Raw genomic sequence first — 6,000 nt, 5'->3', positions numbered from 1 at the left:
TACACATTCTATCTTGTGCACTGAGAAGCCTGTTTTGCATTATATTTTGCTTTTTGTGTAGGAAATATTTTAATTATTAAGATTTTGTTGACTGAACCTTGGCATTCGGTGAAAATGAATGAAATAGAATATAGTTCTGCCAAATATCTTGGGTGCAGGATAACATCACATCAGAATTTCTTAAACTGAAAGGAGTTGAACAATGCTTGCAGACCTGCAGATTTTTAGCAATTGCTTTCCATCTCTGATATACAACCTATATATATCAGTTCTGATTTTGCTTACTAGTGGGATGACTTCAGCTACAGAGAGCTATTAACAGCATGAGGAATCAAGCTGGTAAATGACATTCTCTCTGACCTTTCAGCTGATCTTCATATCACTTCACTTCTTGTTAGAGACATCAAGAAATGTCCCGGGCTTTTACCATGCAGTATAGATTTTACTCATTCATGTGCAGAGCTCTGTGTGTTTTTGACAAAACCCATTCAAGACAGTTTCTTGGCTCCATGATTCAGATATAAGAAGACTTGTTTCCTTTTCTCTCAGCAGGAAAGGCTTCCTCTCTCTACTCATTACTGTATTCATTTATTCTCGATTTGCTGTTAGGTATTCTTTAGAGGAATCTTCATTTAGACAAAAGGAGCCTTGTTTTGGTTTCTCCTCTTTTATCTTCTGCCTCTTGCACCAAAATTGACATGTGTAACCCAAAAGAAGGTCCAGGGAGTTCTCTTAAGTAAGGTTGCCCTTACTTTATTTAAGCTTTTGTTTCTCCTTTCAGTGTTTCCCAAATACTTTGGTCTTGTCAGTATCTGTTTCTTTTGTTCTGGTCATATTTAGTCTCATGAAGGGGGGTGGAGGGAGATGGGGATATAGGAATAGTTCAGTTTATACATTCTCAAATCATTTTTCTACACTGTTGTCACTGGGAATGTTTCCACTGCAGTGATGCAGGCTTGCACAACCTTCTCGAATGTCTCTGGCTCATCACACCGGATTTGTAAAAACTGTATTTTAGTGCTCTGATTCTCTCTGTGATTCTGTACTTTGTTGCTTAAATCCCAGCTACCATTTTAATGAAACTTCCTGAACAAAAATTTAGTTGCAATATGTTGTACTGACATGTAAACTGTCCTGATCTGGCATAACTAGTAAGCGTGCTCAATTTGAAACTGAAATTGCTCTGTAATTTGTTCAGCCAGTAGAGCTGAAACAAAATTTGTGTATCATAGGTCATTCAAACGAAATGTGGAGATTCAAATATACTGAGTGCCCTGCTCCATCCACCTTTATGCAGATGGGTAATGCCAATGACTTCACGTGGACTATTTGTATGATTACCTTGTACAGGCTTCCTTTCTGCTGTGACTTGATGAATACAGAACAAAAATCTGGCTCTACTGCAAGCTCCCCCAAAGGCCAGCCTTTCAAAAGAGACAGCTCTCTCTGCACTCTTCTACAGATATACTCTCTCCTTATGCCTGGGAGAAAAAAAACATAAAAGGTGTTTTGCTCCTTCTGCAGGGACTGGCGGGGCTCAGGGTTGCTCCCCAAAGTCTGCAAGAAGTTTCAGAAAAGTCTGAATTCTGCAGCTCCATTTATGTCTTAGGACTATTAGTATAACAAGTCACCACAGAGATCAACAGTGAGTGTAAAAGAGTGAAAAGGGCTGAAAAATCTAGTCCAAGTTAACATCCCAAGAAAGGGGGAAAAAAGTCCTGCTTAGCTTTTACAGTTTACAGTCACCTAACACCAGAGTGCATTTAAGAGCCATAAAATACAAACTTCATACATGCTGAAGACAAATACCTTAGACTCCTGTAAGTATTTTTTGTCTAAATAAAGCATTCTGTATCACATTAGCTACATCCTGGTCAACTTTTTCTAAAAAGCACATCTAGCATAGTGTTAAGTCTACCTGGTGATGTTTCTCTCTAATTCTGAAAGGAGGGTGTATTTTTTCACTGCTGCCCCGGGCAGGCATTCTGAACAAAACTTCACAATTTTTACCTTTGGATTGAGACTAAAAGGTTTTGGCAAAAATGAGGAACTCTCAAAGTTTTGAGGGCTCTCAAAGCAAAGAATTTCTCAAAGTTTCTGAAAACAAAGGAGTTGTGACTGACATGTTTGCTATTGTTAATGCAACTTGATTGTTAAGAAAAGCTGCAAGAAAAACAGACCTGCTCTGTTTCCTTCCGTCTTTAGTCTAACACCTTCTGGGTGCTGTATCCTGGGCCATTAGTGTTTGCATGAAGTTCCATCTTCTGTGGTGAAACAAACAGGCCTCCTCATAACTTTAATCTGCCATCATTAGTTTCCTGTTATGACTTGGACAGCATTTACACCATGCTTCAAATGAAAATGTTTTGTGATTTCATAAGTGATTCTGTCAGTTTAGCAGTACTTTTATTACTACATCAACTTTTAGTGTTCCTGCACAAAACCTGCAAGAGAAAGAAAAGCCCTCTATGATAGTATCAATAAGGCAAAGAAAGTCTGATTCCCTTTCTCTGATGGGGCTGCTAGAGTCAATTAACATTCTGTTAGAGCTGGGTGATGTTTTCCCAGAGTGTCTTTCTACTCCTACGTTGTGAGCTCACAGCCTATGCACTGACCTTGTGTAAGTGGTTATAATTCCATGGAATGCATCCAGCATTGATGCATGCAGCAGTGTAAGGCTACAGTTTTGCAAATGGGTTTAAACTGATCTGCATGTGAGTTACTGCCAAAAGAGGCAGTCCCATCCTTCTCCCAGCCCTGCCCTTACCACAAGACCTTATGCCTCCTCCCATGCCAGCACTGGCTCCCAGGCATTGCACACTGAGCCACTCAGGGAATAAATCTGACTGAAAAAGAAACTTTTGTTTGTTTGCCTTTCGGGTAATTTTCAGCTGGATCAGCTGATCAGTTCCTGATCCCACTCACCACACTGTCACAAAGGTGATGGTGAGAACACGTAGCCATGGAGAAAAGGGGAAAAATGTAGCCCACACTTAGACTGGCTTGAGTCCAGTCATGAAACCACAGCCTAAGCTACATACAGGACTAAATTTTTTCCCAATTACATGACTTCAGCCCTATGACTATAAAAATGTGTACTACAATATCATTAAGCGAGTTTTACCCTGATACAAGGTGACCAGGGTGTCTGTAAATGACAAAGTTACATATTACTCTATTTTGTGCTAATGTGATATCTAACTGTCTCAGTCCATTCTTAGAAAAAGATCTTTAGTTATTAAACAGAACTTCCCTACTGATAGTATTTAGTGGAGAAGGGTTCACACATCATCTCACAAAAGTGTATTCAGTCAGTTATCAAGGGCCTCTCTTGTTAAAAAATATTGATTTTAGGGTTAGGGAAAAACAAAAGTGCAGGTGGAGACAATAAAGAACAGAAATTATAGCTTTGCTCAAATGAGCATGAGGCATTGAATGTCAGAGTAGCAGCTGATGCAGCACCACATGTTGTGTGAGGTCTTGTTCCTTTCCCTTACACCACGACAGGGATTAGGGGCCAGTTTAGACTGTCACTTAAGCATGATCTGAACTTACGCATGTGAATGATCTATTCGTTCTCAGCAAACCTCTTAAACACATGCTGCAGCTGAAAGCCAGCAGACGACAGATTGCCAAGCTATTGCCAGTTCCTAGCCCCCAAAATCAGAATCTGCATCATCAAATCCACTGAGGCACATGGGAAAAGGCAGAAAATAAAACTGGAGTAAAAAGGACAGATGGATAGATGCCTGATGGATAGCATGCATTTAATTTATCTAATGAAATAATATTTCTCTGATCTTCAAATTTCTGTCCAATGAAGAAGACTGTTTTTCTGACTCTACTTAAAAAAAAGAAAAACACAAAAATTTAGAAGTGGCCGCATAACTCTAGTCTCCATCTCTTCATTACTTTTTTTATATGCACTGGTTGTGCTGACAGAAAGATAGGTGTTTTCTTCCTGTAAAATAAATTGATGGTTGAAAATAACAAGAGAAAAATGCAGTTAGAGAGAAGCAATTTATAAACTAAAAATAAGCACTATCATTGATGTTAATTTTTGCTTCATCTACTTAAAGAGAAAAAAAATGCAAGTGTGCCTTTTGCTTGGTTGTTTTAGCTCAGGGCAAATCCTTATGTGCAACACAATCTGCAAAACTTCCAGCAGCCTCCATTAGCATACCTCCAAAACAATAAATTTCATAAGAAAATGCTAATTTGTCAGCAAAAATGTAAGGAATTGCAAACCTGTAAATGGTTTCATATGGGGGAAAAAATTGCTTGGAATACCACCAGTTTATTGACCATTTCAGCAAAATTTGGCAAATTTCCAGTTTGCAAGATGCCAGCTACAAGATGCAAAAATCATCCTATTGCAAGCATATTGAAGTTTTTGCAATCATCTTCTGCATCCCTACTTTAAGTGCTTTAGATAAAAGTACCTAAGCCTGATGTCACTGAAGACAGTGTTGCTTCTTTATTATCGACTTTAGACAGTAAAGAGCCTGATATCACATAACATCGTGTAAGTCAGGAATAATAAAAGTGCTTTTTACACTTTACTGAAAAACAAAATTGCTTAAAAATACTCTGAATTGAGCAAGACTTTTTGATTAATTAAACCAAAAATCTTTTCTCAGTTCAAGAACCTAGTAAGAACCCTTAATTACATAATCAAAAATTATGTCAGGAAAGAGCATCATGAGAATCTAATTATACACTTTTTAGTACATGATTAGTTTTAAATAGATGGTATGATTGGAGAAGAGTAAAAGAAGAGAAATATGACAAAAGAGATGAATCAAGCAGTGGAATGAAAAGAGGTATCAGAGAAGTGAACAATGACAAATGCAAACGCCCCCGAGTGTTTTCAAAAATTGGTTGTCATGACTTGATTATAGAATGTATGAAATAAAGCATGCTTCTTCCTCAATTAAATGCATTTAGGACTTGACACAAAGCTCACTGAAGCCAATGGAAAGGCAATAGGCTATATTTCTAATTAGGGAGTTCAATAACAAGAATATGTTCATAAAAGTATGCCTATCTCACCTGACCTTATGATGGAAACAACTGTCCAGTCTTAATAGTACTATGCCTCTGCAACATGAAAGTGTAACACAGCATTTTACAAAATGTTTTGCACAGCTGCTATGATACACTTTAAAATATCTCCCTGTCTCATTACAAACCATGAATCCTCTTAGTTGTGGAATTGTGTCAACCTTCAGTTTTCTCTGGGATATGAGAGTTATCAAGCCAATAGGTACAAAAAGACCCCAAGAGGCAGCACAGGCTTTAGGCACTGCTGCCTCATCACACTCACATCACGATTAAAATGTTAGTAGCTGACTGGAAATCTGGGTGACATTACTGGGGCTCCTTTGGTGGTGGGGGGGGAGAGGTCTGTTGGTAAAAGACCGGAGCTGAAGACTCCTGAAATCTAGTTTTGCATATACTGACACTATGTTCTTGGGCAGGTCATTTCAGTTGCCTGTTCCTCAGTTTCCCAATTTTCAAATGGATGTAGTAACACTTATCTCCTTCTTCCAGACACTGTGAGTCTAATTAAGTGCTTTTAGAATTTAACTAAATGTGTGTGGAATATTATCGTCTTATCGAACAGAAAGAATTCCACCCAACCCTGACTAGCAATTCTGTTTCTTTGTTCTCTGCGCTCATTCTTAGCCTCTCTTTATTTGTTCTATGTCATTTTGCAGTCAAGTTACCTGAGCATTTTTCTTTTTAAATTATTTTTATGCTGATGTTAAGAAAGGAAATGCAGATTTTCCACTAGCAGCCTCAGTTACTGGCAAGTGAGAACCTGAGAAATTATTTCTGCAAAGCTCACTTCAAACTACCTCTATATATCTTGCTTAAAAATAAATCATTTGTAGAAATCAAAGGGATTACTCCTTAGCTAAAATAAATCAGCAGTGGCTTTAGTGAAATCAGGAAGCTGCAATGAATTATATCGGGGTAAGTGAAAGGTTATTTGCA

This window comes from Rhea pennata, chromosome 16, assembly GCF_028389875.1.
Source record: "Rhea pennata isolate bPtePen1 chromosome 16, bPtePen1.pri, whole genome shotgun sequence".
NCBI classification, from domain to species: Eukaryota; Metazoa; Chordata; class Aves; order Rheiformes; family Rheidae; genus Rhea; species Rhea pennata.
This window is presented reverse-complemented; position numbering follows the sequence as displayed.